The sequence below is a fragment of the Haematobia irritans genome, chromosome 1 (assembly GCF_050003625.1).
Source record: "Haematobia irritans isolate KBUSLIRL chromosome 1, ASM5000362v1, whole genome shotgun sequence".
NCBI classification, from domain to species: Eukaryota; Metazoa; Arthropoda; class Insecta; order Diptera; family Muscidae; genus Haematobia; species Haematobia irritans.
The window spans coordinates 72,029,236-72,052,894 of NC_134397.1; positions in this window are offsets into that span (position 1 = coordinate 72,029,236).

Consider the following 23,659-nt stretch of genomic DNA (forward strand, 5'->3'; position numbering starts at 1 on the left):
TTTTTTGTATTCACATAAAACCACGTGCCATTTCTGAATAAATAAATTAACACAAAACACAATAATTCCGTATTCTCCGTCCATTCCAAGAAACAATCAACACACGACTGACGCGCAAAATGAAAATCGTGTGTACCTGCTCAATGTTTTTATAAAATTCTTGTCGCTGCAAAAAAATTAAATGGTCACGAAAACAATGTACATGGTCTTTATGGCCATGTAATGGTTGTAGACATGTCTATACGTAAACTATAAAAATACTTTTTTCTCTGCAAAAAAGTAAAAAAAAATTGAATGGTCAGGTACATGATTTTCCTGACCATATAATGGTCTCAAATTCTATCATTTAAATAATAGAACATGTTTGCGGCATTTGAGAACCATTTAAATGCTTATTGCCAACATATATTTTTCTCCGCTCGAAAATTATTTTTACAAAGACAAAATACGTGGTTTTCGCGACAATTACATACTCTAAATAAGCATTAAATGGATGCGGCAACCATGCCCAAACATGTTTTTCTGTGCGTGTGTATCATAACCTAAACCACCCCTATTGATTTAGTAAACCCAACCATTTGTGGGATATCATTCATGTAGGTTTTTGGTAGATAAACCGTATTTTCATATATAAGAATATTAAGGGGTACATGTTTATGGGAGCTTTATCTCAATCTGAACAGAAATGCTTGATATTAGGGGCTATATTTGATACAGAGTTAGTATGCCACTAATATTGAGTCCATTATTAACCCTTTCATTATCGAAATAAACCTAATGATAAAAACTTTTATTTTTCTTCCGTATTTACTTGTACTAACAGCATGTACAACAAAAATTGTCATTTTGAAATCCTACCTCAATTACTTCAATTACTTCAAGAGCTATATGAGTTTGTTCTGAAAACTTGATTTTTGAATTGTGACCAAATGGCCTTACGCAAAATAAGCGATATTTGGCCTATAATATTTTTCAAAGTATGAGAAAAAAATACGAAAAAGAACCCGTAAAAGTATCGGCTATAGTTTTTGTCCATTTACTAGAATCATACAGTACCAAAATTGTCTCAAATTTTCGTGTTTTTCGTTTATTGTTAAAAAAGTTTATAAAAATGTATTTTAGACCTCACCAATATGGACAATATTTATAGCATATTTTGATTAAAGCCTCTACTTTAAAATAACATCGAGAAATAAATCGAAACTAAGTGGGAAAATAGAATTTGGTGTCTTTTTCGAATGTCCTTCTAAGTGGACATCGGTAGTGAAAGGGTTAAAACAGATAGGACTAAATAATAACTTAAAATAAAGTAAATTCCAAAAAATCGTCGAATTTTATGTGGACAGTAAATTAGGTGTATATGAAACAAGTAATTAAAGTCTAAAGTCGGGCGGGGCCGACTATATTATACCCTTCACCCCTATGTAGGCCAAAATTTGTGTTACCATCTCAACTACTTCACATTTGCTGGAAGCTATATAAAGGAGACAATTTTTTTACTTCTACAAAATCTCTAGAATTAAAATTTAAATCGGCTAACGCTATCCAGTTAATTGGAGGAAACTTCCATTGAAAATGGGTCTAAAATGTGTAACAGTCTACCATATTTCCCCAACCCTGGTGTACGTATATATGGGAGCTATATATAATCTGAACCGATTTTGACTAAATTTGACATGTATAGTTAGAATAATAATTCTGCTATCTATGCGAAATTTCACATAAATGGGAGTATAACTTTGGCTCCCCTGGTCATATGAGTGCAAATCGGACGGAAGATATATATGGGAGCCATATCTAAATCTGAACCGATTTCAACCAAATTTGACTCAATTACCGATACTACTAAACTTACTCCCTGTGCGAAATTTGAAGCAACTCACGGCAAAGCCCTGGATTTTGAGGCCATATAAGTTCAAATCGGACGAAAGATATATATGGGAGCTATATCTAAATCTGAATCGATTTTGACCATATTTGGAACATACAATAGTATCGTTAAAAGTACCGCTTGTGCAAAATTTGAAGTAAGTCAGGGCAAAACTCGGGCTTTTGAGACCATATAAGTCCAAATCGGGCGAAAGATATATATGTGAGCTATATCTAAATCTGAACCGATTTTAACAAAATTTGACACACTTAACGATACTATGTACCCCTTGTGCAAAATTTGAAGCAAATCGCGGCAAACTCTGGCTTTTGTGGACATATAAGTTCACATCGGACGAAAGATATATATGGGAGCTATATCTAAATTTGAACCGATTTCAATCAAATTTACCAAGCATTGGTAGAATGTCAATTCTACCCTCTGTGCAAAATTTCACGAAGATCGGTAGTAAACTTTGGCTTCTGTGGTCATATGAGTCTAAGTCTAACGAAAGATATATATGGGAGCTATATCTACATCTGAACCGATTTGGCTGATATTTTGCAGGATTTTTGCGATTCATAAAATATTTCGAAAAATGTCACCTGCATTACTGAGGTGGGATAATCCATCGCTGAAAAATTTTTGGTGTTCGGTCGAAGCAGGAATCGAATGCAAGGCGGGCATGCTACCCATTGCACCACGGTGGCTCCCCCACTCACCAACTTTGATCGGGTCGTTATCCAGCTGATATCTTCTAACAAGTGAAATATTTTCCCCAGAATATGTTAGCATAACTCTCTCCAACATATTCTGGTACACAAATCCATCCATTGTATTTATAAAGGGTGATTTGTTAAGAGCTTGATAACTTTTTTTAAAAAAAAAACGCATAAAATTTGCAAAATCTCATCGGTTCTTTATTTGAAACGTTAGATTGGTCCATGACATTTACTTTTTGAAGATAATTTCATTTAAATGTTGACCGCGGCTGCGTCTTAGGTGGTCCATTCGGAAAGTCCAATTTTGGGCAACTTTTTCGAGCATTTCGGCCGGAATAGCCCGAATTTCTTCGGAAATGTTGTCTTCCAAAGCTGGAATAGTTGCTGGCTTATTTCTGTAGACTTTAGACTTGACGTAGCCCCACAAAAAATAGTCTAAAGGCGTCAAATCGCATGATCTTGGTGGCCAACTTACCGGTCCATTTCTTGAGATGAATTGTTCTCCGAAGTTTTCCCTCAAAATGGCCATAGAATCGCGAGCTGTGTGGCATGTAGCGCCATCTTGTTGAAACCACATGTCAACCAAGTTCAGTTCTTCCATTTTTGGCAACAAAAAGTTTGTTAGCATCGAACGATAGCGATCGCCATTCACCGTAACGTTGCGTCCAACAGCATCTTTGAAAAAATACGGTCCAATGATTCCACCAGCGTACAAACCACACCAAACAGTGCATTTTTCGGGATGCATGGGCAGTTCTTGAACGGCTTCTGGTTGCTCTTCACTCCAAATGCGGCAATTTTGCTTATTTACGTAGCCATTCAACCAGAAATGAGCCTCATCGCTGAACAAAATTTGTCGATAAAAAAGCGGATTTTCTGCCAACTTTTCTAGGGCCCATTCACTGAAAATTCGACGTTGTGGCAGATCGTAAGTCTATTCATGATGAAATGTCAAAGCATACTGAGCATCTTTCTCTTTGACACCATGTCTGAAATCCCACGTGATCTGTCAAATACTAATGCATGAAAATCCTAACCTCAAAAGAATCACCCTTTATAAGATGTATCGGACCTACTCTCTCCCAAGAAAAACCACCCTAAACCCTAAACCACATACAGGTCAGGGTATAATAACTTTGATCTGCCAAAAAATGGGCCTAGCAGAAATATTGATTTTAGACCCCATAAAATATATACCGATCGAATCAGAATCACCTCCTGAGTCGATCTAGTCCTTGGTGTCCGTCCGTCCGTCCATGTATTTGTTTTTCGCAGGATTCCGGTCGCAATTATTAACCGATTTTGATGAAATTTGGTATGTGGCGCTTTTCTGGCACAAGGACGAACGCTATTGAAAAAATTGGATCAAATTTAGATATAGCTCCCATATATGTATCGCCCGATTTCTATAAATGGGGTCAGATTGCGCTCACTTATTAACCGATCGGCGTCAAATTTGTCACAAAGTAATCCAATTGACCACCCTGTAAGTGTGCCCAATTTCATCGAAATCGGTTCTGATTTAGATGTAGCTCTCATATATATGCATTGCCCGGTTTTCCAAAATTTTGTCATATAACCCTTATTTATTAACCGATTTCACTCAAATTTGTCTTACTCTAATCTTCTGTAGCACTGACTCTATATGCAACACATCATCCAAATTGGTTCAGGTTTAGATATAGCTCCCACATATATGTAGCGCCGATTTGCCCAAATTCGGCCATATGTCCCTTAATTATCAACCGGTCTTACTTAAAGTTGGCTAAATCTAATTTTCTTTATCACTTACTATATGTGCAAAAAATCATCGAAATCGGTTCAGATTTAGATATAGCTCACATATATATGTATTGTCCGGTTTTTCCAAAATTTTGTCATATAACCCTTATTTATTATTCGATTTCACCAAAATTTGGATATAGCTCCCATATGTATGTAGCGCCCGATTTTCAAAAATTTGCTCTTTATAACCTTATTTTTGACCATAGTGGCCTCATTTATTAACCGATCGTACTTAAATTTAACACAAGGTAAATTTGTAATGTCAACAAAACCTTCAAAATATAATTAAAATCGGTTCAGATTTAGATATAGCTCCCATATATATGTGTCGCCTTTCCTTTAAAAAATTTGGTATTGATTCCGAGCCAAAGAAGCGGAGAATACAAGTAATGATACTTTTAAGACACAATTATCTTTTAAATTTGGGTTTTGTGTACTTGCTTCTAGGAAGCAAATTTTAATTTTTCGCTTTCTCATAATTTTTACTTCATATGCTATCAAAGACCTTTAAAAACGAGTTAACGACAACTTTATTTTCCAAATTAAGACTCGACTTCCAGTAGAAATTATGCTATGTTTCAAGTAAAAAACTTCTTTAAAATAAAGTTTCGAAAAACGTGTCCTATATTTGAACGATTTTTTGCTTTATAGTCAAGATGCAAAAAAGAAAACAAATTTAAAGACAATTTCATTAAATTTAAAGAATTTTTCTGAATTATTAAAGTCATGATACCCATTTTTAAGTGAAATTACTTAATTATAAGGACAACACGACTTCATTGAAAAGTTTATCAACTTTGGGACAAGGAAAAAAAACTTTATATTAGAGAAATGCGTCTTCTATGCTAAGCAAAATTTGCATTCGTATTTTAAAGACATGAAATCTTTGACCTCACGACAATATTTTTTTCAGTGCGTATATAAAGCAGTAAGTTCGGCCCGGCCGAATCTTAAATACCCACCACCATGAATCAAATATTATAGTTTCCTTTGAAATTTCAGGTTTATGAGAGATTATCTCCCAAGCAGAGCTGTGCAACCAGTACATTTCCCGAAGATAAATTTAAAAATTTTACCTATGAAGACTATACAAGATTCTGGATTTATAAGAACCATTTTTTTTGAGTTTTAGAGAAATCATTAACATCTCTTTTAAGTGTGCAAGATAATGATGAAATTACGCCTTGATTTGAAATCTAAAATCTGTAGATTTTCATCCCCATTATTTAAATGATTACGAGAAGTAAAATCTGGAAATTTTACATTCAGTTTCTAGCAATTTTCTATACCCTAAATTTTCTATACGCCTTCTATGCTCTCCAGAAATGAAATCGGCCTATATGGAGGCCTTACCAAATGGTACGATAAAAACTAAATCCGATACACGTTTTTTTTAATTCTAAAATTCCAGTATATTTACAATTTCAGTCAAATCAGATAAAAACTACGGTTTCTATAAGCCCAAAAAGTAAAATCGTTAGATCGGGCTATACTAAAACATTGACCGAGAATCACCATTTTCGGCGCGCCTCTTTATGGTCCTATAATACTTCTAGATTTCCAACTTCAGGCAAATTGGACAAAAACTACGATTTTTATAAGCCCAAGAAGTAAAATCGGGAGATCGGTCTATATGGGGGATATACCAAAAAATGGACCGATACTCACCATTTTTGGCACACCTCTTCATGGTCCTAAAATAGCTGTAGATTTTCAATATCAGCCAAATCGGATAGTAAATGCAGTTTCTAGAAGCCCAAAAAAAAAAAAAAACCGTGAGATCGGTCTATATGGGGGCTATACTAAAACATAAACCGATACTCCCCATTTTTGGCACACCTCTTTATGGTCCTAAAGTACCTTTAGATTTCCACTTTCAGCCAAATCGGATAGTAAATACAGTTTGTAGAAGCCCAAGAAATAAAATCGGGACTACATGGGGGCTATACCAAAACATTGACCGATACTCACCATTTTCAGCACACCTCTTTATGGTCCTAAAGTACCTTTAGATTTCCAATTTCAGGCAAATTGGATAAAAACTACGGTTTCTATAAGCCCAAGACCCCAAATCGGGAGGTCGGTTTATATGGGGACTATATCAAAACCTGGACCGATATAGCCCATCTTCGTACTTGACCTGTCTGCAGACAAAAGAGTTTGTGCAAAATTTCAGCACAATTGCTTCATTATTGAAGACTGTAGCGTGCTTACAACAGACAGACGGACGGACATGGTTAAATCGTCTTAGAATTTCTGCCTGATCAAGAATATATATACTTTATACAGTCGGAAATCGATGTTTCGATATGCTACAAACGGAATGACAAACTTATTATACCCCCGTCACCATTCTATGGTGGTGGATATAAAAACACAAAATAGAAAAACCATGACCTCGTTTTTATTTTTTTTATACCCACCACCATAGAATGATGACGGGGGTATAATAAGTTTGTCATTCCGATTGTAACACATCGTAACACATTGTAACACTATATAAAGTATATATATTCTTGATCAGGGAGAAATTCTAAGACGATATAACGATGTCCGTCTGTCCGTCTGTCCGTCTGTCTATCTGTTGTAATCACGCTACAGTCTTCAATAATGAAGCAATCGTGCTGAAATTTGCACAAACTCGTCTTTTGTCTGCAGGCAGGTCAAGTTCGAAGATGGGTTATATCGGTCCAGGTTTTGATATAGTCCCCATATAAACCGACCTCCCGATTTTTGGTCTTGGGCTTATAGAAATCGTAGTTTTTATCCAATTTGCCTGAAATTTGAAATCTAGAGGTATTTTAGGACTACAAAGAGGTGTGCCGTAAATGGTGAGTATCGGTCCATGTTTTGGTATAGCCCCCATATAGACCGATCTCTCCGATTGTACTTCTTGGGCTTATAGAAACCGCAGTTTTTATTCAATTTACCTGAAATTGGAAATCTAGAGGTACTGTAGGACCACAAATACGTGTGCCAAAAATTGTGAGTATCGGTCCATGTTTTGATATGGTCCTAATATAAAACGACCTCCCGATTTGGGGTCTTGGGCTTATAGAAACCGTATTTTATATCCAATTTGTCTGAAATTGGAAATGTAGAGGTATTTTAGGACCATAAAGAGGTGTGCTGAAAATGGCGGGTATCGGTCCATATTTTGGTATAGCCCCCCATATAGACCGATTTCCCGATTTTACTTCTTGGGCTTCTAGAATCCGAAGTTTTTATCCTATTTGCCTGAAATTGGAAATCTAGAGGTATTTTCAGGTCATAAACAGGTGTGCTGAAAACGGTGAGTATCGGTCCATATTTTAGTATAGCCCCCATAAGAACGATCTCCCGATTTAACTCCTTAGGTTTCTAGAAACCGTAGTTTTTTGCTGATTTGCCTGAAATTGTAAATATTCTGGTATTTTAGGCTCACAAAACCGTGTATCGGATTAAGTTTTTATCGGTCCATTTGGTAATGCCTCCATATAGACCGACTTCACTTCTTGAGGGTGTAGAAGGCGCACTGGTCATGAAAATTGCTTGAAACTCAATGTAAGGGCACATATTCCCTAAATTAACTGAAATATTGGATCTTTAGATTTAAGATAAAAACGTTTCAAATATAGGCTGAGGATTTAGCATATAAAAATCGTAGTTTTGGAAGAAATCGAAAATAAAGTGATTTTCAACTCGAAAACCGAACATAGTACCCTCCATACAAGTGAAAAAGAAATTAATTATGCCTAATAAATTTTCTAGAATTTGTCGAAAAATATTTACATATTTGTGTGATATCGGCGTGATTTCACCGTTTATAATACAGTGTAGGTAAAATTTACTAAAAATAATCCAAATTTTCTAAAATTAACCAACCAAAATTTCTTTTTGGTTGGTTCACTGTTTTTTAGTGTAGTACCTACTCCTGACATATGTATGTGCGAATAGTTTCTCTATGTTAATACTTTATGTTTTTTTTATTTTGATCATATTAATAAATATTATAGACTATTATTATGTGTAGTCTGTTCTATAATAATTCAACAAACCTAATGAATAATGTGAAAACAAATTGAATTCTAATAGTTTTATGACAATTGAAGAGCTCTTCATTTTATAGCGGGTAATGGTCTCAGCTTAGTTTAGACAAAAATTACCGTCTAAATAAAATTGAGCATACTTTTAGGGAGTTACTAATTTATACGATATACTGTTTTATATCTTATATGACTGCTGCGTAAATTACGATATTCTTTTACGACAATAACTGTAGTCTAGCTTTAGGCGCAATTTTAATGGTGGATTTTTACTGTTTGGTAGATTGGTAGAATTCTTAATGATTCGGTATATTTTGAAAATAGCCCTCTCCAACTAAGAGGCATTTCAATTTTTATAGAAATAATATTTTGATAAAATTTTCTATAGAAAAAAAAAAATTAAATTTCTATGGAAATAAAATTTTGACAAAATTTTCTATAGAAATAAAATTTTGAATTTTATATAAAATATTGACAACATTTTCTATAGAAATAAAATTTTGACAACATTTTCTAAAGAAATAAAATTTTGACAAAATTTTCTATAGAAATAAAATTTTGACAAAATTCTCTACAGAAATAAAGTTTTAAAAATTTTTCTTTTTTGTTTGATAAGTTTTTCTATACAATTAAAACTTTGAAAACATTTCTATAGAAATATAATTCTGACAAAATTTTCTATACAAATTTAGACAAAATTTTCTCTAGAAATTTACTCAAAATTTTCTATAGAAATTTAGACAAAATTTTCTATAGAAATAAAATTTTGAAAAATTGTTCTATTTTTTTGTCACAATATACTATAAAAATAAATTTTTGACAAAACTTTGTTAGAAAATTTTTTGACTTTAAAAAAGTTTTCTGTCGAAATAAAATTTTGACAAAATTTTCTGTCGAAATAAAATTTTGACAAAATTTTCTATAGAAATAAAATTTTGACAAAATTTTCTATAGACATAAAATTTTGAAAAACTTTTCTTTTTTTTACAACATTTTCTATAAAAATACAATGTTGTCAAAATTTTGTATAAAAATAAAGTTTTGACCAAATATTGTATAGAAAATTTTTTTGATTTGAAAAACTTTTCTGTAGAAATAAAATTTTGACAAAATTTTCTATAGAAATAAAATTTAGACAAAATTTTCTATGGAAATAAAATTTTGAAAAAAATTTCTATAGAAATAAAATTTTGACAAAATTTGGATATCTGTAGAAATAAAATTTTTTCAAAATTTCTATAGAAATAAAAATTTGACAAAATTTTCTATAAAAATTAAATTTGGAGAAAATTTTCAACAGAAACAAAATTTTGCCAAAATTTTCTATAGGAAATAAAAGATTTTCTATAGAAATAAAATGTTGACAAACTGATCTAGTAAACAAGTATATACGGCCGTAAGTTCGGCCAGGCCGAATCTCCAACCCTCCAGCATGGATTACGTAGAAACTTCTACGAAAGACTGTCATCCACAATCGAATTACTTGGGTTGTGGTATCTTAAAACTTCTTAACATCGTTTTCTAAATTGTGAGATATTCCATACGTGGTATATATTAGACAAAAAAAGTTATGTATAGGTAAGTCTACAAATAATTACGAATCGACATGGACTTTTGCACGGTACATAGAGAGCCAGAATTGAAATATGGGGGTCGCTTATATGGGGGCTATATACAATTATGAACTTGATATGGACCAATTTTTGTGTGATTGGGGATCGATTTATCTGAAGGTTATATATAATTATAGACCGATATGGACCTAGTTAGGCCAGAGATGGTCTGTATCAAACTGTTTTAGGTTTGCGACTGTCGCAAAGTTGTAAACGTCGTAAACGTCACATACGCGTCGTAAATGTAGAAAAAGTAACAAAAGTCGCAAACTGAAAATACTTTAGTCGCGTCAGCTAGGCAGCGAATTCGATGATATCCAAAACGATGGTATGTGCGAAGAAGTTTCAATTCTTAGGAATGTTCACAATTTTCGGTTTTAGTCCCCACATTTTCCCTATTGCCTTTTGCACGAGTTCAGGGTAACCGTGGATTTTCTCGTCCTTTCTTAGCTTTAAGTTCAGTCTCCTGTCCAATATAATCCCAAGGTATTTTGCACACTCACCAACGGGAATTTCGATACCACCTAAGAAAATAGGCTTGATCATGGGAAAACTTTCACAAATTTCGGCAGAAACTCACAGCGAATGCTGTCAAACTAAATTAAAAAATGTTCAGGATTTCTTCTATTCAAAATTTGGTTTTCTACAGCAGGTTTACGACTTTTGCGACATACGTATTATACCGTCGCAAATGTATGTCGCAAAAGTCACAGTTTGTGACAGGCCAACCCTGAGTTAGGCACCAATGGTGGTATCACAATGGACTGAATAGTCTAAGTGAGTCTGATACATCGGGCTGCCACCTAACCTAGTTAGGCATGGTTGTTAACGGCCATATACTAGCACAATGTACAACTGACTCGTATGAAATTTGCTCCTCCAAAACCAAATCTCGGGATTGGTTTATATGTAGGCTATATATGATTATGGGAGCCACCGTGGTGCAATGGTTAGCATGCCCGCCTTGCATACACAAGGTCGTGGGTTCGATTCCTGCTTCGACCGAAAACCAAAATAGTTTTTCAGCTGTGGATTATCCCACCTCAGTAATGCTGGTGACATTTCAGAGGGTTTCAAAGATTCTCTAAGTGGTTTCACTGCAATGTGGAACGCCGTTCGGACTCGGCTATAAAAAGGAGGTCCCTTGTCATTGAGCTTAACATGGAATCGGGCAGCACTCAGTGATAAGAGAGAAGTTCACCAATGTGGTATCACAATGGACTGAATAGTCTAAGTGAGCCTGATACATCGGGCTGCCACCTAACCTAACCTAACCTAACCATGATTATGGACTGATATGGACCACTTTTGGCATGGTTGTTAAATATCATATACTACCACCACGTACCAAATTTCAACCAGATCGGATGAATTTTGCTTTTCCAAAAGGCACCAGAGGTAAAATCTGGGGATCGGTTTATATGGGGCTATATATAATTATGGACTGATATGAACCAATTCCTGCATGGTTGTTGGATACCATATACTAATATCACGTACCAAATTTCAACCGAATCGGATGAATTTTGCTCTTCCAAGGGGCTCCGGAGGTCAAATCTGGTGATCGGTTTATATGGGGGTTATATATCATTATGGACCGATGTGGACCAATTTTGGCATGGTCATTAGAGACCATATACTAGCACCATGTACCAAATTTCAGCCAGATCGGATGAAATTTGCTTCTCTTAGAGACTCCGCAAACCAAATCTGGGGATCGGTTTATATGGGGGCTATATATAATTATGGACCGATTTGGACCAATTTTTGCATGGTTGTTAGAGACCATATGCTAACACCATGTACCAAATTTCAGCCGGACCGGATGAAATTTGCTTCTCTTAGAGCAATCGCAAACCAAATTTGGGGGTCCGTTTATATGGGGGCTATACGTAAAAGTTGACCGATATGACCCATTTGCAATACAGTCCGACCTACATCAATAACAACTACTTGTGCCAAGTTTCAAGTCGATAGCTTCTTTCGTTCGGAAGTTAGCGTGATTTCAACAGACGGACGGACGGAAGGACGGACGGACATGTTCAGATCGACTCAGAATTTCACCACGACCTAGAATATATATACTTTATGGGGTCTTAGAGCAATATTTCGATGTGTTACAAACGGAATGACAAAGTTAATATACCCCCATCCTATGGTGGAGGGTATAAAAAATTTACAAAATTTTCTGAAGAAATAAAATCTTGATGCAACGAAATCTATACAAATTTTGGGGCCATAAAGCAAATTGGGTTGGGAAACCATAGAATAATGATGGGGTTACAATGAATTTGCCATTGTGTTTGTAATACATGGAAATATCAATTTCCGACTATATCAAGTATATATATTTTTGATCAGAGAGACATTCTAAGACGATATATCAACGTTCGTCTCTGGTTCTGTATGTCTAAAATTTGTACTAAAATTTGGCACAGATTACTTTTTTGCCTGCAAGTAGGTCAAAGATGGGTCTAGATTTTGAAATAGCTCCCATATAAACCAATCCCTGTTAGGGGTCTTAATCATCTATACACCGCAATGTTTTTTTTCGATTTGCTTTAAATTCGAAATGTTGAAGTATTTTAGGTCCACAAATAAATGTTTTCAATGTGATTTGTATCGGTCCATGTTTTGCTATAACCCCCATATTTGATTTCTTCGGCTTCTAGACACCGCAACTTTTATTTAATTTGGCTGAAATTGGAAATCTAGAGGTATTTTAGGTGAACAAATAAGTGTGAAAAATGTGAGGCCATACTATAAGCATACACCATATAGACGGATCTCCCAATTTCACTTCTTGGGCTGTCAATTTTTAGCTGGTTTGGTTGAAATTGGAAATCTAAAAATATTTTAGGTCCATAAACAGGTGGTGTTTATCGGTCCATCTCCCGAATTTATTCCATGGGCTTCTAGACATGGCAACTTTTATTCGATTTGCCTTAAATTGCAAATCTACAAGTATTTTAAGTCCACATTTAAATGTGACAAATATATTGGTCCAGGTTTTGGTATAAAGTCTCTATTACTCTTATACTCGTATATTTTGTTACCAGTTCAATAGTGTAATTTCATTACATTGCATTTCTAATTTAATTTAGTGAATATTTAGTGGCCTAGAATATATTGAACCAAAAAAAAATCAATTTAATTTTTTGAGACATTTCCAATTACACATTTTTCATTATTTTGCCATATCGTAAATAAAATTGCTAATCATTTGCACATTTTGATTTTGCACAAAATTTTAAGAATTTAAATTTCAATTATTTCTTTGTTTCCATTGTTGTTTTGTTTTGCGTTTTCTACATTGAGACAAAAAAAGTATTTTTTTTAAATCGAGAGCATGATTTTTATACTAACTGTGTCATTTCATTTCTAATGGGTCTCAGGTCGGGCGTTAATCTGAATATCTTATCCCCAACAGAATCTATATTGCCAACTCAATGGTAACGAGATACAGAGTGTTAATCGGACCGGAGCAGCTATGATATTAATTTGATAGCCATTTCCCAGAAATATCAATTTCATTTCGCTGAAATGACAATGAACCATTTTGGTTCTTATATATTAACTGCTAATGGAAATAATATATGAGAATCAAGGTTCCCAAATTGTAACATTTCCACGAACACTGTATGATTCACAGTTTTCATACAACTACAAGCCCTTGCCCTGTTTTATTTATTGCATTCTGAAATAAAGTTATTCGTGATGGAATTTGAGTGAGATAGCGTGATATTTCATATTTGTCTCGAAAAGCATCACGACCAAAAAGTGGACAAAAAAAAAACAGTAAAAAATTATTCGCAAAATGAAGGTCAAATTTGGTCGAAGTCAACGCCGCATTGGTAGAAAATTTGACCGCGAGAATGGATGCAAGCCATATTGAACAATTACTTAGACTAAAGCCATTGAAGTTGCAAAAAGTACAAGAGTCGATATATAAAAAAATTAGACGGTAAAGAGTCAATGAGTTATTTCGCTTGCACGAACGTGGTCAGTTACCGAATTTGGTTTTCTCCAATGGGAAGATATTGCAAATTGAAGAGTACGTGAAAATGCAAAATGATCGGGTTTACTTACTAAAGAGGTCAGATGAAAATTTACACTTTCGATTGGCCACCAAAACTTAAGCACCATTCCGCCCAAAAATAACATTTCTCTCTTTAAACATGTTTGGGATGATAATTTTTCTTCTCTGCGTGCGGCATGTCCCGAAATAAAATTTTGACCAAACTTTCTATAGAACTAAATATTAGACAAAATTTTCTATAGAAATAAAATTTAGATCAAATTTTCTCTAAAAATAAAATTTTGACAAAATTTTCTATGGAAATAAAATGTTGACAAAATTTTCTGTCGAAAAAAACATTTTGAAAAACAAAAAAAATCTGTATAAATAAAATGTTGACAAAATTGGCTATGTTATAGATATAAAATTTTGACAAAATTTTCTATACACATAAAATGTTGACAAAATTGTCTATAGATATAAAATTTTGACAAAATTTTCTACACGGACGAAAAAGACTGTTTTCCATATGTTTGGGTGTAAAAATTATATGTTTGGAACTCGAATTTTTTAACACAATATTTTTAAGTACAAGCATAAAATGTTCATAAACAAGCATAACATGTTTGGACATATATGTTAATATGTTAGAACATATTATGTTTGGGACATAAAATGTTTCTAAATATGATATGCTTAAATGCAAACATATATTAATTTAGAAATAACCTATAAACATATATGTGTTTAGAAAGAGAGACCTAGAGAGTACGCTGGAAGTAAAATAATGGATGTAACCAGTTGGCGCCTTAAAAATATATCCACACAAAGAAAATGTCATTAAATTTTTTTTCTACCAATGTATGCCCTAAGGTGAAACATAAAATGTTTGAACAATAGAAAAAATATTTTGTTTGGACCAATCCTGAAAATATATATATGGTTGAAGCAAAATGTGTTTGTGGTATATGTAACAGAAGCGATTTTGTTAGGGTGTATAGAAATAAAATTTTGACAAAATTTCTATAGCAATAAAATGTTGACAAAATCTACTACAGACATAAAACGTTGTCTCCTTTTTTATAGAAATAAAATTTTGACAAAATTTCTATAGCAATAAAATGTTGACAAAATCTTCTACAGAAATACAATTTTGACAAATTTTTCTATAGAAATAAAATTTTGACAAAATTTTCTATAGAAATAAAATTTAGATAAAATTTTCTGTACAAAAAAAAAATTTTGACAAAATTTTCTATAGAAATAAAATTTTGACAAAACATTCTATAGAAATAAAACTTTGAGAAAATTTTCTTTAGAAATAAAATTTTGACAAAATTTTATTAAAAAATAAAATTTAGATACAATTTTCTATAGAAATAAAATTTAGACAAAACTTTCTGTACAAATAAAATGTTGACAAAATTTCTATAGCAATAAAATGTTGACAAAATCTTCTACAGAAATAAAATTTTGTAAAATTGTTTGATAGAAATAAAATTTTGACAATATTTTCTATAGAAATAAAATTTTGACAAAATTTTCTATAGAAATAAAATTTTGACAAAATTTCTATACAAATAAAATGCTGACAAAATTTTCTCCAAAAATAAAATTTGACAAATTTTTCTATAGAAATAAAATTTTAACAAAATTTTCTATCGAAATAAAATCTCTAAAAAATAAATTTTAAATTTTGACAAAATTTTCTATAGGTATAAAATTTTCAATAGCAATAAAATTTTGACAAAATTTCTCTAGCAATAAAATGTTGACAAAATCTTCTACAGAAATAAAATTTTGTAAAATTGTTTGATAGAAATAAAATTTATACAAAATTTTCTATAAAAATAAAATGTTGACAACATTTTCTATAGAAATAAAATTTTGACAAAATTTTCTTTAAAAATGAAATTTAGATAAAATTTTTTATAGAAATAAAATTAAGACAAAATTTTCTATAGAAATAAAATTTTGACAAATTTTTCTATAGAATTAAAGTTTTGACAAAATTTTCTAGAGAAACAAAATTTTGACAATTTTCTATAGAAATAAAATTTTTAAAAATTTTTCTCTAGAAATAAAATTTAGACAAAATTTTCAATAGAAATAAAATATTGACAAAATTTTCTATAGAAGTAAAATGTTGGCAACATTTTCTATAGAAATACAATTTTGACAAAATTTTCATTAGAAATAAAATATTGATAAAGTATTCTATAGAAATAAAATGTTGACAAAATTTAGACAAGATTTGGCAAATTTTTCTCTAGAAGTACATTTTTGACAAAATTTTCCATATTAATAAAATATTGACAATTTTTTTTTGGCAATAAAATTTTGACAAAATTTTCTATAGAGAAAAAATCTTGACAAAATTTTCTATAGAGAAAAAATTTTGACAAAATTTTCTATAAAGAAGAAATTTTGACAAAATTTTCTATAGAGATAAAATTTTGACAACATTTTTTATAGAGATAAAATTTAGACAAAATTTTCTATAGAAATAAAATTTTGACAAAATTTTCTATAGAAATAAAATTTTGACAAAATTTTCCATTTAAATAAAATTTTGACAAAATTTGTATTTTTGCGGTAGTTTTTTGATAAAATTTTCTCCAAATTTCGGTAGATAAGTTTTGACTCGAATGGCTGGTTCCATTCTCCCAGAAATATCCAGAGATCAGAATGTCACACTCGCTACCTTAGATATACGATTGTTTGCGGATTGTTGCGGCATGGTTTTAAGCTGAGATCAAAAACAACAATAATGATTGAAGAGAAACCAATAATAACAAACAAAACGAAATAAAATTTTGTAAAATTTTTTGATAGAAATAAAATTTTGACAAAATTATCATTAGAAATAAAACTTTGACAAAATTTCTATAGAAATAAAATGTTGACAAAATCTTGTGAAAAATAAAATATGACAAATTTTTCTATAGAAATAAAATTTTAACAAAATTTTCTATCGAAATAAAATGTAGAAAAAAAAATTTCTAGAAATACAATTTTGACAAAATTTTCTCCAGAAATAAAATTTAGAGAAAATTTTCTCTCAAAATAAACTGTTGACAAAATTTTCTATAGAAATAAAATTTTGACAAAATTTTCTATAGAAATAAAATTTTGACAAATTTTTCTATAGAATTAAAATTTTGACAAAATTTTCGATAGAAACAAAATTTTGACAAAATTTTCTAGAGAAATGAAATTTTGATAATTTTCTTTAGGAATAAAATTTTGACAAATTTTCTCTAGAAATAAAATTTATACAAAATTTTCAATAGAAATAAAAGATTGACAAAATTTTCTATAGAAATAAAATGTTGGCAACATTTTCTATAGATATACAATTTTGACAAAATTTTCAATAGAAATAAAATATGGACAAAATATTCTATAGAAATAAAATTTAGACAAATTTTTCTCTAGAAATACAATTTTGACAAAATTTTCCATAGAAAAAAAAATTTTGACAAAATTTTCTATAGAGAAAAAATTTTGACAAAATTTTCTATAGAGAAAAAAATTTTGACAAAATTTTCTATAGAAATAAAATTTTGAAAACATTTTCTATAGGAATAAAATTTTGACAAAATTTTATATACAAATAAAATTTTGACAAAATTTTCAATATAGATAAAATTTTGACAAAATTTTCTATAGAAAAAAAATTTTGACAAAATTTTCTATAGAAAAAAAATTTTGACAAAATTTTCCATTTAAATAAAAATTTGACAACATTTTCTATAGAAAAAAATTTTGAAAATTTGTATTTTTGCGGTAGTTTTTTGGTAAAATTTTCTCCAAATTTCGGTAGATAAGTTTTGACTCGAATGGCTGGTTCCACTCTCCCTAGATATACGATTGTTTGCGGATTGTTGCGGCATGGTTTTAAGCTGTGATCAAAAACAACAATAATGATTGAAGAGAAACCAGCAATAACAAACAAAACGAAATAAAAATTTTCTATAAAAATAAAATGTTGGCAACATTTTCTATAGAAATAAAATTTTGACAAAATTTTCTTTAAAAATGAAATTTAGATAAAATTTTTTATGGAAATAAAATTAAGACAAAATTTTCTGTAGAAATAAAATTTTGACAAATTTTTCTATAGAAATAAAATTTTGACAAAATTTTCTAGAGAAACAAAATTTTGACAATTTTCTTTAGAAATAAAATTTTTAAAAATTTTTCTCTAGAAAAAAAATTTAGACAAAATTTTCAATAGAAATAAAATATTAACAAAATTTTCTATAGAAGTAAAATGTTGGCAACATTTTCTATGGAAATACAATTTTGACAAAATTTTCAATAGAAATAAAATATTGACAAAGTATTTTATAGAAATAAAATGTTGACAAAATTTAGACAAGATTTGGCAAATTTTTCTCTAGAAGTACATTTTTGACAAAATTTTCCATATTAATAAAATATTGACAATTTTTTTTTGGAAATAAAATTATGACAAAATTTTCTATAGAAATAAAATATTGACAAAATTTTCTATAGAGAAAAAATCTTGACAAAATTTTCTATAGAGAAAAAATTTTGACAAAATTTTCTATAAAGAAGAAATTTTGACAAAATTTTCTATAGAGATAAAATTTTGACAACATTTTTTATAGAGATAAAATTTTGACAAAATTTTCTATAGAAAAAAAATTTTGACAAAATTTTCCATATAAATAAAATTTTGACAAAATTTTCCATTTAAATAAAATTTTGACAAAATTTGTATTTTTGCGGTAGTTTTTTTGATAAAATTTTCTCCAAATTTCGGTAGATAAGTTTTGACTCGAATGACTGGTTCCATTCTCCCAGAAATATCCAGAGATCAGAATGTCACACTCGCTACCCTAGATATACGATTGTTTGCGGAATGTTGCGGCATGGTTTTAAGCTGAGATCAAAAACAACAGTAATGATTGAAGAGAAACCAGCAATAACAAACAAAACGAAATAAAATTTTGTAAAATTTTTTGATAGAAATAAAATTTTGACAAAATTTTCATTAGAAATAAAATTTTGACAAAATTTCTATAGAAATAAAATGTTGACAAAATCTTGCGAAAAATAAAATTTGACAAATCTTTCTATAGAAATAAAATTTTAACAAAATTTTCTATCGAAATAAAATGTAGAAAAAAAAATTCTAGAAATACAATTTTGACAAAATTTTCTCCAGAAATAAAATTTAGAGAAAATTTTCTCTCAAAATAAACTGTTGACAAAATTTTCTTTAAAAATAAAATTTATATAATTTTTTTTATAGAAATAAAATTTGGACAAAATTTTCCATAGAAATAAAATTTTGACAAATTTTTCTATAGAATTACAATTTTGACAAAATTTTCGATAGAAACAAAATTTTGACAAAATTTTCTAGAGAAATGAAATTTTGATAATTTTCTTTAGAAATAAAATTTTGACAAATTTTCTCTAGAAATAAAATTTATACAAAATTTTCAATAGAAATAAAATATTGACAAAATTTTCTATAGAAATAAAATGTTGGCAACATTTTCTATAGAAATACAATTTTGACAAAATTTTCAATAGAAATAAAATATGGACAAAATATTTTATAGAAATAAAATTTTGAGAAAATTTTCTATAGAAATAAAATTTAGACAAGATTTTCTATAGAAATAAAATTTAGACAAATTTTTCTCTAGAAATACAATTTTGACAAAATTTTCCATATAAATAAAATATTGACAATTTTTTTTTTGGAAATAAAATTTTGACAAAATTTTCCGTAGAACAAAAATTTTTGACAAAATTTTCTATAGAGAAAAAATTTTGACAAAATTTTCTATAGAGAAAAAAATTTTGACAAAATTTTCTATAGAAATAAAATTTTGAAAACATTTTCTATAGGAATAAAATTTTGACAAAATTTTATATACAAATAAAATTTTGACAAAATTTTCAATATAGATAAAATTTTGACAAAATTTTCTATAGAAAAAAAATTTTGACAAAATTTTCTATAGAAACAAATTTTGAAAATTTGTATTTTTGCGGTAGTTTTTTGGTAAAATTTTCTCCAAATTTCGGTAGATAAGTTTTGACTCGAATGGCTGGTTCCACTCTCCCAGAAATATCCAGAGATCAGAATGTCACACTCGCTACCCTAGATATACGATTGTTTGCGGATTGTTGCGGCATGGTTTTAAGCTGAGATCAAAAACAGCAATAATGATTGAAGAGAAACCAGCAATAACAAACAAAACGAAATAAAATTTTGTAAAATTTTTTGATAGAAATAAAATTTTGACAAAATTTCTATAGAAAAAAAATGTAAAATGTAAAAAAAAAAAAAAAATAAAATGTAGAAAAAAAATTCTAGAAATACAATTTTGACAAAAATTTCTCCAGAAATAAAATTTAGAGAAAATTTTCTCTCCAAATAAATTGTTGACAAAATTTTCTCTCAAAATAAACTGTTGACAAAATTTTCTATAGAAATAAAATTTTGACAAAATTTTCTTTAAAAAATAAAATTTATATAATTTTTTTTTATAGAAATAACATTTTGACAAAATTTTCTATAGAAATAAAATTTTGACAAAATTTTCGATAGAAATAAAATTTTGACAAAATTTTCGATAGAAATAAAATTTTGACAAAATTTTCTAGAAAATAAAATTTTGACAATTTTCTTTAGAAATAAAATGTTGGCAAATTTTCCCTAGAAATAAAATTTAGAAAAAAAATTCAAAAGAAATAAAATATTGACAAAATTTTCTATAGAAATAAAATGTTGGCAAAATTTTCTATAGAAATAAAATTTAGACAAGATTTTCTATACAAATACAATTTGGACAAAATTTTCAATAGAAATAAAATATTGACATTTTTTTTTTGGAAATAAAATTTGACAAAATTTGCTATAGAAATAAAATATCGAAAAAATTTTCTATAGAAATATAATTTTGACAAAATTTTCTATAGAAATAAAATTTTGACAAAATTTTCTATAGAAATAAAATTTTGACAAAATTTTCGATAGAAATAAAATTTTGACAAAATTTTCGATAGAAATAAAATTTTGACAATTTTCTTTAGAAATACAATTTTGGCAAATTTTCTCTAGCAATAAAATTTAGAAAAAAATTTCAAAAGAAATAAAATATTGACAAAATTTTCTATAGAAATAAAATGTTGGCAAAATTTTCTATAGAAATAAAATGTTGGCAAAATTTTCTATAGAAATAAAATTTAGACAAGATTTTCTATAGAAATACAATTTTGACAAAATTTTCAATAGAAATAAAATATTGACAATTTTTTTTTTTGGAAATAAAATTTTGACAAAATTTGCTATAGAAATAAAATATCAACAAAATTTTCTATAGAAATATAATTTTGACTAAATTTTCTATAGAAATAAAATTTTGACAAAATTTTCTATAGAAATAAAATATCGACAAAATTTTCTATGGAGATAAAGTTTTAACAAAATTTTCTATAGAGATAAAATTTTGACAAAATTTTCTATAGAGATAAAATTTTGACAAAATTTTCTATAGAAATAAAATTTTGACAAAATTTTCTTTAGAAATAAAATATCGACAAAATTTTCTATGGAGATAAAGTTTTGACAAAATTTTCTATAGAGATAAAATTTTGACAAAGTTTTCTATAGAGATAAAATTTTGACAAAATTTTCTATAGATATAAAATTTTGACAAAATTTTCTATAGAGATAAAATTTTGATGAAATTTTCTATAGAGATAAAATTTTGATGAAATTTTCTATAGAGATAAAATTTTGACAAAATTTTCTATAGAAATAAAATTTTGACAAAATTTTCCATATAAATAAAAGTTTCCATATAAATATAAATAATTTAAAATTTCTACAGAAATAAAATTTTGAAAATTTGTATTTTTGCGGTAGTTTTTTGGTAAAATTTTCTCCAAATTTTGGTAGATAAGTTTTGACTCGAATGGGTTGTTCCATTCTCCCAGAAATATCCAGAGATCAGAATGTCACACTCGCCACCTTAGATATACGATTGTTTGCGGATTGGTGCGGCATCTGCATTATTTTGGGTTGCCAGATGATGGTTACCGAAACCCGGGACAACCAAAAAGAGTTGCCCATATTTTATTACTTGGCATTTCTTTTGGTAAATTCGCATAAACGCCACGTAATGGTATCGGCCATTATGTTCAGTTTTCGAGTTGAAAATCGCTTTATGTTCGCGATTACTTTTTCTGAAACAATCAAAATTATAAATGAAAACAAATATATTCCTGTTAAATCTTAATCAAATCTAGACGAAAATGACAATGCGTATCAATTGAGTTAACATATTTGCTTTTATATTGGAGCTTCTGAAATTTCTCCCATGATGACAGCGATGATTTTACATCAATCGGCGATAGTTTATTAAAATTTGTTTCTTAAAAGTCAAAAGCCTAAGCGCATAATTACTGGAATATCACTATAGGGCTATAGTTTTAACATCCTTTTCACTTGGCAATCCAGGCCATTGTAGCTTGAGCTGTGGATAACGCTATGGTAATCAAACATTAGCTGATACTATTGTAGTGCCTTTCGACGCTTTGATTTTTTGTACCTTGAATTTTGAAAAATGACGGTACTTCTTGGAATTCCTTAGAATTCTTGGAATTCGTTGAGGAATTGAAATTGCGGGATTTTTTGGCAAATTTTGTGAAAGATTCGGGACACTTCCTGGAGAAGAAATTCTGGGGCGATCCAGGCGAATACCGGTCATCTGGCAAGCCTGCCCCTATTATTCTTTCATGGTTTATGTTTCCTTTCATTCTCCGAACATCTTCCATCTTATCGCAGTTAAGGCGGCTTCCGTTTTTTTTAACCTCTTTAGGTCTCAAGTTCTTCATTGCCTCAGTTATGCCAAGACAACATGTCGGTTGGACCAGTTTAACATTTCTATTTTCCCTATCATCATCCGATCATCCGATAAATGGGTCTGATTTGTCAAATTTGTCATTCAACTCGATTTTGGAAATAAAATTCAACAAAAACAAAAAGAGACCACACAAAAGAATAAACCCATCACTAAAGTAACGTTTCTAGTCCAATGTACAATTGGCATTCCGATGGCTCTAGACCCCCTTCTAAATTAATCACTTCCGATATGAGGAAAAACCGATTCACTAGAGTATTTTTAGTAGCCGATTAACAACAACAACAAAAACAAACTAACTAAACAAAAACAAAACAAAACAGAATTGCATCAACGGAGGAATTTAGTGAATGCGATGCTAAAATTATATTCTCGCCCAAAGACCAAAAAATAATCAATTGAACAAAAAAGGTAAAATTTTGTAACAAAAGATCACCACAACCATCGAGCAAAAAAAAAAAACGAAAGAAATAAGAATAAAACAAAATCACAAATCTAATAAAACAATAAAGAAAATTCAAAGAATAAAGTTGAACAGAAAACAAAACAAAAAAAAAGAAACCGAAAACATTTTAGATTTAATCACTACAGCCATTCGTAATGAAAGCCAAGAGACATTTATAAAGTCTGCGCATCGAAATATTTGCTACAAGAGATTTCTTACTCAAATAAATAGCCAACAAATGCAACATGTGGTGGCATGGGCCAATA